Below are 13903 nucleotides of genomic sequence, written 5' to 3'. Positions count from 1 at the left end.
AAAGATCCGGAAAAACATCAATACGTGTGAGAGTGAAAACTAAGGGTGGTTTGGGATACGCTAGAAACAACAGCCAAATCTCCCTTAAATTGTACACCTTTCTTTTGAAAATGTTTTCATTCTTTTACCGAAAAGTCTCCTTCCGTGGATCCCTATATACTCTGAATTCACAACATCTATGAAGTATCTGTTGAAAATTTCCGTAAAAAGCATCCCTTTTTCAGGAAGTTATGAGGCAACAAAGTCAGGTGGGGTACATATCTCTAGATATGCCAAAGTGAAAATAATGATTTGTCATGAATTCTGGGGCATTATCACACACAAATGCACACACGTACGCAAGCATGAACACTGATTAATTTCCCATTTCAGCAGGCATTGTTAATCACAATAAAAACTATTTGGTAACTGATAACAATAAACTAAAAGTGAAACTAAAGTTTACCCAGAAACTCAAATCAATAAACTTTATAAGACTGACTTCCTCTGCTTCACAGAAAGAACTTTATATTACTCAAGAGATACAGGTGAGTTTGTTTAATTGTATTCATTCTCATACATTTATATCAAACAAACCTACATGTTTAATTAATTCAATAAGACTTCTATAATTTATTAGCATAGTGTCTTTTCCATAAGCAATCTGTATATTTATCTTTTACTTGTTTCAATTATTTGATTGTGGCCATGGGACTCCATTTTAGGCCAGGCCAAGTACTTATTCTACAGGTTTCTTTTGGCAAACAGCTTGAAAACACGGGGTGTAAACATAATAACATCATTAGTCAAGCGGTGGCTGGGGACAAAATATCTCAAAGACACACATACACAGTTCATATATATATTTATATACACTAACACACACAGACACACTAGCGTGGTAAGAGTGGATGTTGCCCCCGGACTCCACAAAATACACATTGCCTATAGCAATAGCCTACAACAGGATGAAAGTGCCGCCCCTGCCCACCCCCAGCTATACAAGTATATGCATGTACATATATATATATATATATATATATATATAATTCTTTTTCAGTATAAGATAAAAAAAAATCAAGGCTGTGAAGGTTTTCGAAAATTTTAAATAAAACACTTGATTCAGTAGCACTGTGTACTAACTCTGTACTTGGAATGACCAATTTTAAATACTATTGGAATTTACTCACAAGGTATTGGAATCTTATATGTATACCATTCTGCCTAAATAAAAGATCTACAAATGCAGTACCCCTGCATATCTCACATCCATTGTCATTCCTCCAATTCACTCTCTATTTCGTATCTTATTTAAATTAACTATTGCTTAACCATCTTCTCACACTGTCTCTGATGAAGGGATGAAATAAATATCCTGGAAACAACTGTACGACCTATTTATAAATGTTCTAAAATCTTCACAGCCTTGGTTTTTAATTTCATTCTGAAAAATAATTTTTCATATATACACATACTGTATATGACCTACATTAGACTCCTTATTCGCTTAATCACCAAACCTGGAGCTTAACTATGATCTATGAGTGTATACACACACACATAAATATGTATATATACATATATATGTACATATTTATATACATACATACAAACATATATACATATAAATCTGTATATATATATATATCTTTACGCTTAAATATATATTTCATTTCTCCTTAGCCTTCACGTCACACAGTTGTTAATGTTTATTTCAGTTGGGTCACGTCCTTCCAATTGCTATAGATTCGTAATGAATCTTATGGCTGTGCCTGTCGCCTGCATGGTGAGGAATGTGTGTCTGTCTGTCTGTCTGTGTGTTTCCCTAAAACCTGAGCTACATAACCAATTTCATTCAAATTTTACACATGCCTTACTTAGGGTCCATGTAGTTTCATGGACAAAAAAAATGTTCAACTTCTTGCCTAGAGCGAGCCCATAGCAATATCATATCTTCTCCACTATTTCAGTATTACGTGTTAAAAGTGAAACAAAAATAGTTCTCTATTTTATGTCAGATGCTTTCATTTTAACAATAAAAATAATAATAACAATTGAATTATATGTAGTAAGTAATAATTAAAATCAAACTAAAGTATAATATAATCGTAACATAGCAAAAGTAAAAATAGCAATTGGTATAAAATTGCATTAATGATTTGAACTGGTTTCATATGAATGGGAATAAATTAAAAATAAAATTAGCGTGCAGAAATTGAATAGTCCAGATGGATAATAAAAAATTAAATTAAAGAAAAGACTATTGTCTATAAAGTATACAATGTAGAGAAAAAAGAAGAGCTAACAATTCCAGTCTGTTATATATTTTGAGTATTGTTATCACTAGCGATATCAAGATATAACTTTTTATTTTGCATTTTATGTGTAGATGTATATATATAGATGTACATGTAATATGTACACATATATACATGCACTAGCACTATGACCCGGCAATGACGGGTCTTTAATGCTAGTATATATATATATAACTGAGAATGTGTGTTTGTTTGTCTGTGTGAATCCCTAAAACTCAAGAAGTACCGAACTGATTTCATTCAAAGTTTACACATGCTTTACTTAGGGTCCATGGAGTGTCATAGGCCAAAAAAATTTTCAACTTCTTGCCTAATGCAGACCCAGGCAATTTTATTAAAAAAATTTACTCTTAAGTATTTCAAGATATTTTTGTGTAATTTTGGTAAATATATCTGTTAAAATGATATGTCAGTATTATTTTCATTTTTGCATAATTTACACAATTTATTCACTGCACTGTATTTCTTACATGATGTCTAATTGGCTCATTTTTCCTGCTCCTTTTTTAAATAGCCTTTAGCAATACATTGGTGTTAAGAAATTATCCATGAACCCAATAATGTAGAATTTAAATACCCTAAATCCTTGAGTATAGTCCGCCCTTGAGGGGATTTTTAGGGGGCTGTACCTTTGAAAAACCTAAACCTTGTGTATAATATGCACCCCTTCTCTAACTTGAGTCAAGGAGGTCTATATAACGTCCTTGGTTTGTAAAAATGTATACGGTAACGTCCTTTATTATTATTGTATATATAACATAATGCAAACGTGTAGCTTTTTTGTGCATTTTGTTTGCAGAAAATAAAGAAATAACAGTCAAAACGTTTAATAAATGTTGCAAGTTATGGATGATTTAAGGTATTTTCGCGCCCGACATCATAAAATGCGTCTGAATAAACATTGCCGGACAGCAAATAGAGACTCGGACATTGCTTAGAAAATATTTTTTATTTTTAACCTCGTATACAGTATGCACTAGGGATTTTGACCTTTAAATGTTTGGGAAAAAATGCGGATTATACTCGAGGATTTACAGTATTTCTTGTGGTTTTCTCTGAGTCAAACTGTTTAATCTTTGCTGTTCATGTTCAAGTTCAGCTGTTTTAAGAACACTAGATATGATACAAATGTTAATAATGTGTCATACGTTGGCAGTGGGAATGGTGACAAATCCAACAACTGCTGATGGACTGACAGGTTTAACAGTTGAATTGAAATTTTTCAATTTATGAACAACACCTTCACTTGTGTGGGATGACAAATGGACAACACCAGATGAATTTTTAGTTAGAATACCATTAATACCTGCTGCAATCTTAATGAATAATTGTTTATGGACAGGTTAAGAATTGAGAATATTTACTTTTTTTGAGTTAATGTGTCAATTGTGGTACCCCCGCCTGATAATATAAAATATATTAAAATATATCAATATTGTCTGGCTGCTTGTATTTATTAAAACTGTCGCACCTCAAGTCCCTCACAAAATCACACACGTTCTGCAACTGGGATTCTGTGAAAATTCGTCTGCTATTTCCAGAGAATTATGGGGAAACCAAAGTGGTTCACTTAAGAAAGCAGAAATTACGAGAACAGTGGTTAGTAAGTGCTAGGTGATTAATATTTTGTCAGAACAGTAATAGGAGCATATGTGCATTTACAAGGGTATAAAGATCGTGAAATACAAACAAACATATTATTGTAACGTTGAAAGAGATAGAAGGCTATTGTTTAGTATTTATGACTTTCAATGTTACATATCATATACAATACTTTCAGCAAACTATAACATTTTATTAAATATATCATTGTATAGAACTTTTTAACTGACATACAGTTATTAAGGAGTTGCTTCTGATGTTCACAGGACAGTGGAGTCTTTTTTTTTTTTTCGGGGAATCTTTAATTGCCCTTGTTTCTAAATATAAGAATAGCATTGTTATCTTGTTGGATAGCCATTAATTCTCAGGTTATTTTTGTATGTCACTTTGACATTTGCAGTAGGTGGCAGTGTAGTTGCATATAAACAGTTTCCTTTGTCAAAGTGATAAGTTCTTTCGGTTTTTCTTTTTTCTGACCTAGTTAATTTTTTTTTTCTGCGTGAGCAGAGAAAAAGAGTAAGTCGATACAGAAACATGTTATCAGCATAAGTAAAACAGTGTGAAAAAACAAAATGCGACAGACACATTGCATGGTATGTTCGTTTACACATGCATAAATTTCTCCTGAAACAGTTGACAAAAAAAAGTATTAAGCCCTCACCAGAAAACTCGATATGCTAAAAATAAGAGTTAAATGTCCGAAAATGTTTTTTTCCTCGGCTTAACAACACTTTTTTTGGTAAATTTAAGCCTGGTAATCATTTTCTTGCTGTATTTTAGTGAACCCTTAAGTTAGAGGAATACATACATACATATACAATATATAAATATATATATATATATATTATATATATATATATAATAATAATAAATATTAGGGAATAAATCCAAATTTACAGGGAAAAATCAGATTTAGGATTGAATCCAATTTTATAGTAAAATATAATATAATATTAATTAGAGACAAAACCACTATTATGCAAATCAAACAAAGAAAGACTTAATCCAATACATAAAAAAATTTATATAAATTATATATTAATTATATTTAATTTATATAAATTTTTTATGTATTGGATTAAGTCTTTCTTTGTTTGATTTGCATAATAGTGGTTTTGTCTCTAATTAATATTATATATATATATATATATATATAAAACTGAGAATGTGTGTCTGTCTGTCTGTGTGTTTCCCTAAAACTTGAGAACTACACAACTAATTTCATTCAAATTTTACACATGCCTTACTTAGGGTCCATGTAGTTTCATGGGCAAAAAAATGTTCAACTTCTTGCCTAGAGCGAGCCCATAGCAATATCATATCTTCTCCACTATTTCAGTATTACCTGTTAAAAGTGAAACAAAAACGTTTCTCTATTTTATGTCAGATACTTTCACGTTAACAATAAAAATAATAATAACAATTGAATTATATGTAGTAAGTAATAATTAAAATCAAACTAAAGTAACATGACAAAAGTAAAAATAGCAATTGGTATAAAATTGCATCAATGATTTGAACTTGAATAAGTGTTTTCACATGAATGGGAATAAATTAAAAATAAAATTAGCGTGCAGAAATTGAATAGTCCAGATGGATAATAAAAAATTAAATTAAAGAAAAGACTATTGTCTATAAAGTATACAATGTAGAGAAAAAAGAAGATTTGAACACATGGAGGAAAGCACCTTCGAAAAGTGTCTTGGTGCGACTATGAAAGGTATGTAATCAGAGGCGGTAAATTCGCCACAATAGAAGCAAGGTTCGAGTCAACGGAGCGTGCAAGGGAGTACTCGACTTGAACTTGCAAAGTGGAAATATTTTATTTTTACCTTTATATCTGGGATGTAGGACGTCCCGGAAAAAAATTTAAAATGCCCCCACCCCACCCCAGAAGTAGAGGAAGGCTGGATTGTAGCCACACTTCTATACAAGAGGGAGGACAAGATACAATTGATCGAAATTACAAGAGACAGGCTAACAATTCCAGTCTGTTATATATTTTGTGTATTGTTATCACTAGCGATATCAAGATATAACTTTGTATTTTGTATTTTATGTGTAGATGTATATATATAGATGTACATGTAATATGTACACACATATATATACACATATATACATGCACTAGCACTATGACCTGGCAACGATGGATCTTTAATGCTAGTATATATATATATATACTGTATGTGTTCCTGTAACACACACACACACACACACATATATATATAAGTGCAGGAGTGGCTGTGTGGTAAGTGGCTTGCTTACCAACCATGTGGTTCTGGGTTCAGTCCCACTGCATGGCACCTTGGGCAAGTGTCTTCTGCTATAGCCTCGAGCCGACCAAAGCCTTGTAGACAGAAACTGAAAGAAGCCCATCGTATATACATACATACATATATATATATATATATATATATATATATATATATATATATATATATATATATATGTGTGTGTATATGTATTATGTTATCAACATCGTTCAACGTCCACTTTCCATGCTGGCATGTGTTGGACAGTTTGACTAAGGAATGGCAAGCCAGGAGGCTGCACCAGGCTCCAATCTGATCTAGCAAGGTTTCTTCCTAACGCCAACCACTCTGAGAGTGTAGTGAGTGCTTTTTACAGTTGGGCAGCACTGGCCTCGACCACACTCAAATGGTCCTTTTTACGGGAGCCAGTCAGGTAGCGCAATGACCATGTTCAAATGGTGTTTTTCATATGTGGTATTGGCATCAGCCATGTCAACAATTTCACTTGACTCAACAGGTCCTCTCAAGCACAGCATATTGCCCAAAGTTATGTGCGCCAGTTATGTGATTATATATATAGCTTGTGAAGGCATATGGCTTAGCGGTTAGGGTGTTGTACTTACGATCGCAAGATCATGGGTTTGATTCCCAGACTAGACGATGCATTGTGGTCTTGAGCAAAACACTTCTTTTCACATTGCTCCTCAATAATTTCGACATCTGACATTTGGCACCCTTTGCACCTGTACAGGTAATGTCGATCTGATGGAGGGAGTGAGCTTATGTCTACGCAAACATTTGATCACTATTAACAAATCATCTGTGTGGTTGTTCAGTAAGAAATTGTCAAACCCTCATACTTCGTCTAACGATAAGAGAGTCCATCATTTCAATTACTGATTCCTGATTCCTCTCTCAATTCTGCTTCACTTACTTTGGCTCTCTCTCTCTCTTTCTCTCCCCCTTTCTCTCTCTCTTCTGTCTGTTTCTCTCTCCCTCCCTCTCACTCTCTCTCTTTCTCTTTCTCTCAAACATTCTCCTCTTTTAGTAACCTCTTGTAGTTGCATTGCCATGCTTCATTCTTCTCGATACACACTCTAAGACGGCAAGCTGGCAAAGTTGTTATCACGCCGGGCAAAATGCTTAGCAGTATTTCACCCATTGCTATGTTCTGAGTTCAAATTCTGCTGAGGTCGACTTTACCTTTCATCCTTTCAGAGCCAATAAATTAAGTACCAGTTACACACTGGGGTCAATGTAAATGACTTGTCCCCACCCTCAAAATTTCAGGCCTTGTACCTATAGAAGAATGGATTATGTATACATACTTTTCACCAGTGTACCATATCCATACAGGCAGAAAATTTGCAATGCAAAACACTTCACATTTCTGATCTTTAAATTTCAAAACTTAGTAAAATACTTATTTTCAGCCTGTCTCCTTGTTAATTACACCTGCCATTTAGCTTCGCTTCTAGCTACCTAGTAATGTTCTTTATTTCTTGCCTTTTCTTCCATTCTTTCCAGGCCTGACTCTTTGCTTTTTTATGGTTCTGTTTACCATCTCATTTCACAGATCTGGTCCATGGTTCAGTTGCTTTCTACATTATATGGTTCCATCTCCTCTTGTACTACTTAGAATTTATGACTGCCTAAGAAATACTTCAGCTTCCAATCTGTCCTTCTGGGTGGAGGGCAACTGCATGCTCACTCAACTTGCTGGAAATTGCAGCCTAGTGTCCCTCAAAAAAAAAAACCTTACTAGTTTAACAAAGAAAAGATGATACATCTGATAATGTAATCAAACACAGACAAGGCAGGATGGTCAAACTTGGAACACCTCTGATTATAAGGTTAAACAAAACCAACAAATAGTTGATTGAAAATATATTTGTGTGTCTGTTGGTCAGTTTCTCTATCTCTTTCTCTCCCTCACTCTCTTTCCCTCTACATATGCCAGTATAACTAGTTTCTTTTTTTGCTGTTGTTGTTGATTTTAATGTAATATCCCTATTTTTTTTCATCTAGAAATTTCCTAAAGCATTAAAATGCCATGGTTTTGGATTGTGTATGGAGTTTCAGTTGCTATAGCAATATATACTGTAGTAGCTGCAAATCAACGGCAACCGAATTCATATAAGCCACCGAAACCGAATTCAAATAAGCCACCGAAACCGAATTCATATAAGCCGAAATCGGATCACCCACCGGGACCGGATAACCCACAGGATCCGTATGGCCCAGAGAAATTGTCTATGCTACAGGAGTTTTCTGAGCAAAAAACTTATGACATGTTTAATGAGAAAAATGTCAGTGGAGGGGCATATATGGAAAAGAATAGGAAGAGCTTCACTACCCGTAGAACTGAAAGAAATGAATTCATTCAAAGATGAAGGAATGTAAATGGTGCAAGTGGGTTAGTGGAGTATATTATTAACACTTGATTATCTTTAAGCCAGTGAGCTGGCAAAATCGTTACTGTGCCAGGCCAAGCAAAATGCTTAGCAGTATTTCATCTGTCTCTATGTTCTCTGTTCAGATCCACCAAGGTTGACTTTGCCTTTTATCCCTTTGGGGTTGATAAAATAAGCACCAGTTGAGTACTGGGGTTAATTAATATAATTGACTACCCCTTGCCACTATAGTAGAAAGAATCATCATCATCATCATCATCACATTCGCGACGACCACCATCACCATCATCATCATCATCATTAGCTGGGCAGGCAGAATTGCTAGCACACTGGAGGAAATGCTTAGCGGTATTCTATCTGTCGCTACATTCTGAGTTCAAATTCCGCTGAGATTGATTTTTGTCTTTCATCTTTTGGTGGTCGATAAATTAAATACCAGTGAAACACTGGGGTCGATGTAATCAACTCATCCTTACCTTCCCCAAGCTACTCTTGTGGCAAAAATTTGAAATAATTATTATTAGGGCACTGAACTGGCAGAATTGTTAGCACACTGGGCGAAATGCTTAGCAGTATTTCATCTGTCTTTATGTTCTGAGTTCAAATGACGTTGGGGGTCAACTTTGCCTTTCATTCTTTTGGGGTCAATAAATTAAGTACCAGTGAAACACTGGAGTTGATGTAATTGACTTGTCCTCTCCCCCAAAATTTCAGGGCTTATTCTTTATAGAAAGGATTGTTGTTATTATTATTATTATTATTATTATTATTATTATTTATTAAGGCAGTAAGCAGGCAAAATCATTAGCATGCCAAGCAAAATGCTCAGCGGTATTTTGTCTGTCTTCGTGTTCTGGATTCAAATGCTGTCGGGGTCGACTTTACCTGACATCCTTTTGGGGTTGATAAAATAAGTACCAGTTATGCACTGGGGTCGATGTAATCGACTCATCCCCTCCCCCAAAATTGCTGCCCTTGTGACAAAATTTGAAACCATCATTATTATTACAAAGGCATGAAGCTGGCAGAATTAAGACATCTGGCAAAATGCTTAATGGCATCTTATCTGTCTTTACATTCAATGAAGGGCAGAGATCACATTCTGCCAAGGTGGACTTTACCTTTCATATTTTGGGGGCTTAATAAAATAAATGCCAGTTGAGTACTGGGGTCAATCTAATTGACTATCTCCTCCCCCAAATTTCAGGCCTTGTGCTTTTAGTAGAAAGGATTATTATTATTATTGAGCACTGGGGCTGGTGCAATTGACTTACCCTTCCGCCAAAATTGCTGGCCTTGTGCCAAAATTTGTGACCAATGTTAAAATTCATTTTCAATATGGGCACAAGAGCACTAATTTGCATCATCATTTGGTGTTTTAAAGTCTTTGTGTTACCATCATCTTTTTATCTTTTATCTTTTACTTGTTTCAGTCATTAGACTGCGGCCATGCTGGGGCACTTCTTTGGAGAATTTTTTAAGCAAATGAATCAACTCCAGGACTTACTTTTTGTTTAACCTGGTGCTTGTTTTATCAGTCTCTTTTGCTGAACTGCTAGGTTTCAGGGACATAAACACACCAACACTGGTTGTCAAGCAGTGGTGAGAGATGAACACTGACACAAACATGCTCACACAAACACACACACACAGAGGCTTTTTCCAGTTTCCATTAACCGAATCCACTCACAAGGATTTTGTCAACCCAAGGCTATATTAGAAGATATTTACCCAAGGTGCCATGCAGTGGGATTGAACCTGGAACCATGTGGTTGGGAAGGAATCTTCCTACCCGTGCCTGAAAATCGAATACAAAAATGGACAAAATTTTTTTTTTTGTTCTTTTATTTTAATAGACATACGTCATTCAAATAGATATGTCGATATAGTAACTCTTCCACTTTACAAAGGTGGTATTAAACATAGTTTCCATCACAACCAATGCAATTATGTCACCATTAAATCCAGCTCTTGAATCCACTTTGAAAAAAATTCAAATGTGCACTGTTGTATGAGGTGCTCATACAACAGGAACTTTGCTCCAAAGTTCCTGATTTGGAGTATAAGAAAATACAGGAGGATCAGTTAATTATGATTTTATTCAACATATTCCCCTCTCAGATTCACACACTTACTGCAGTAGTCATATCACTTTTTCTAAGCCCTAAATAACTTGTAAGTTTGGGCTTCCAGCCAGATACTTTTCAGCACCCACTCATACCCATATCTTCACAGTCACTTTCACCCTGCCTGTGTCATCAAATCATGGTCTCTGAAGACTGCCTTTCATTGAACTGAAGAGACAGAAGTCAAAGACAGCTCTATATTTAAGAGATGAGGAATTATGTACATTATTTACTTTTGACAGATATTTGTCCTCATCTTGTTTGTTGTTAACACAACATTTTGGCTAATATACCCTCCAGCCTTTATCAGGTGTCTTGGGGAAATTTTTAACCTGGGTTCTCATTCCTAAGGTATTTTTCGATGTTATTATTATTATTATTATTATTATGATTTTTTTGTTTGTATTTTGATATTCTTCTCAGTATAACAACCACCTTTAATTTTAAAAAGATTCAGTTTCACATCTCTTTCTCATTTTTTTTTTTTTTACAGATCCTCTGTCAGCATACGAGAGTAGATCAAATCCATTATATCTACAACAGACTCTTTAAAATTTAGGACAGAAATGAAGAGCAAAAAAAAAAAAACCTTCCTTAATTATCTTATAAACTAATTTTCTTTGTGAAATGTTCAGTTGATTGTAATACATTTGCTCGCAGAAACGTTAGCACACCGGGCGAAATGCGTAGCCGTATTTCATCTGCCGCTACGTTCTGAGTTCTAGAACTGAAAAAAAATGAGCTCTAATTTGAATAAAATTATTATTAGTTTGATTTTGTTATTGTTTTTTTTCTTTTCTTTTCTATGTTTTTATTTTCATTTCATTTTATTAATTTTTTTTCTTTTTGATGATGTAACTCATTCAGAACCAGGCATTTACCTCAGTCTGGAATTTCCCCTCAAGGTTTTCACATCTTAGTTTGAATACATAGGTAGCAACACTTGAGACAGACATACAGCAACTGGAATACAGACAAATCTTGCTTGAAATTTTTCAATGTTCAAGAGGTGACTGGACTCCAAAATCATAAAGTATTTTTTTTCTGTTTTTTCTTTTATTTGTTTCAGTTATTTGACTGCGGCCATGCTGGAACACCCCCTTTAGTCAAGCAAATCGACCCCAGGACTTATTCTTTGGAAGCCTAGTACTGATTCTATCGGTCTCTCTTGCCGAACTGCTAAGTGACAGAGACGTAAACACACCAGCATTGGTTGTCAAGCAATGTTGGGGGGACAAACACAGACACACAAACATATACATACATATATAGATACATATATATATATATATATATATATTATATATATATGATGGGCTTCTTTCAGTTTCCATCTACCAAATCCACTCACAAGGCTTTGGTCAGTCCAAGGCTATAGTAGAAGACACTTGCCCGAGGTGCCATGCAGTAGGGGGACTGAACCAGGAACCATGTGTTTGGTAAGCAAGCTACTTACCACACAGCCACTCCTGTGCCTATGTATTTCTTTCAACAATGTAGGTTTTTTACAGAGATCCCTAGAGTTCATACTATTAAGACCTATTTCACTGGCTATTTCACCAAGGTTTTTGTGATTCACTACTATTAGACATACAATGAAGCTAAAGAAACTGTTGGCTTACATGCATATCTGATGCAAAAAAGATGACATCATGAGAACAGTTTCAAGTTTGCCCTGGGAAATGTATTCTCCAGCTTGCAAATTAGCAAAATTTTTCTTGCATCCAGTAATTTTAAGAGACCCAGCAGGTGGAAAAATTCCAATGCCAGAGGCAAGAGGGAGCTCATAGTGCATAGGATCCATAATTCAACAGACGAATTGCCATGTAAAAGAGCTAGCACTTGCCTACCAGAGTCAATAGATGCAGTGGGACCAGACACTCAAGCACCTGTTCTTCTGGAGGGAATTCCAGACATCCTACTAGGGGAAATTGTCCTTCCTCTTGTGTGCCATCACTAACTATTTACTAACCTTGAATAACTTTAAACTATAAGGTAAAAGAGAAGACCCATCTTGCGAGCAGTGAAGAGCAAGCTTTTGCACCTTGAACCACATTTTAACAGGATTCCCTAGGGCACAAAGAGAAGGTTGATACAAATAGAAGTATGACAAGATCCTTACAGAAATCGCCAAATGGCATGAACTGCAGAAAGTTAAGGCCAACAAAAAGCAGTCATCACCACCCATGGGTATCAGATTCCTAAAGTAAGTTGATGAGATTCATAAGATAGAAGCAACACTTTGAGATGTTTTTCTCTATATTGTATTCAACCTCACACTCAGAGATGCAAGTGGACTTGAAGATAGACTCATTTCACCAGACATGTTCCTGCTATCCAGCAGCGCAAAATCAGTCATTGTGCTTCGAGAGGACAGGCTTGTCTTTTCTCACCAGCTGAAAAAAACCAAATATCAGGATTTGATTAATGAGGTACTCGTCAAGGGATGGGTACACAGCCTTGTTCCCTACTGAAGTCAGCTGTCACAGTGTTCTAGCGTGGTCAGTGCACTATTTCTCAAAGAAGATTGGTCTGGAATCCAGACATCTGAAAAAAGCCCTTAAGGAGATAGGCATGGCAGCTGAAACCAACACAAACTAATAGTGGTTGGCTAGAGATCACAGGCAGAACCCTTCTGCAGGGGAAGACTAATTTAGTCTCTATTGCCCTATTCAGGCAAAGCATACAGGATAAGAGGTAAAATGCTTGTAACCCTGAGATGCCTGCTGATGATAAGAAAAGGTTTCTGATCTTCTGATGGATTCAGAAGAAGAGCATGCAATATCTCTGAGTAGCTCCTTCGGTTTCTGTGTGGGACCATGAATCTCTGATGTTTATTTCACCTATAGGTAAATATATGAGAGGGTGCTGGAAAGTTCCCAGCTTTGAGTAAAGGAAAATAATTACGATTTTATTCAACATATTCCCCTCTCAGATTCACATGCTTACTACAGCAGAATTTGAACTCAGATCTTAAAGACAGATGAAATTCCACAAAGCATTTTACCCAGCATGCTAATGATTCTGTCGGCTTACCACCTTCACAGAGAGACATAATATTCTTTTCTACTCTAGACACAAGGCCTGAAATTTGGTGGGAGGGGGCCAGTTGATTAGATTGACTCCAATATGTAACTCATACTTAATTTATCAACCTCGAAAGGATGAAAAGCAAGGTCGGCCTCGGTGGAATTTGAGCTCAGAATGTA

General features: G+C 35.4%; 1 long non-coding RNA gene across 1 annotated transcript; it reads left to right on the top strand.

Moving 5' to 3' along the window:
* Positions 1-378: 378 nt before the first annotated feature.
* LOC115219514 lies at positions 379-11271 on the top strand. The gene is made up of 3 exons (XR_003882307.2): positions 379-527; positions 8183-8570; positions 11188-11271. It is a non-coding gene; the product is annotated as an uncharacterized LOC115219514 (long non-coding RNA).
* The last annotated feature ends 2632 nt before the right edge of the window (positions 11272-13903 follow it).

Source organism: Octopus sinensis, linkage group LG14 (genome assembly GCF_006345805.1).
Source record: "Octopus sinensis linkage group LG14, ASM634580v1, whole genome shotgun sequence".
NCBI classification, from domain to species: domain Eukaryota; kingdom Metazoa; phylum Mollusca; class Cephalopoda; order Octopoda; family Octopodidae; genus Octopus; species Octopus sinensis.
Note: the sequence above shows the minus strand (reverse complement) of the source record. Positions and strands in the feature narration are given on the sequence as shown.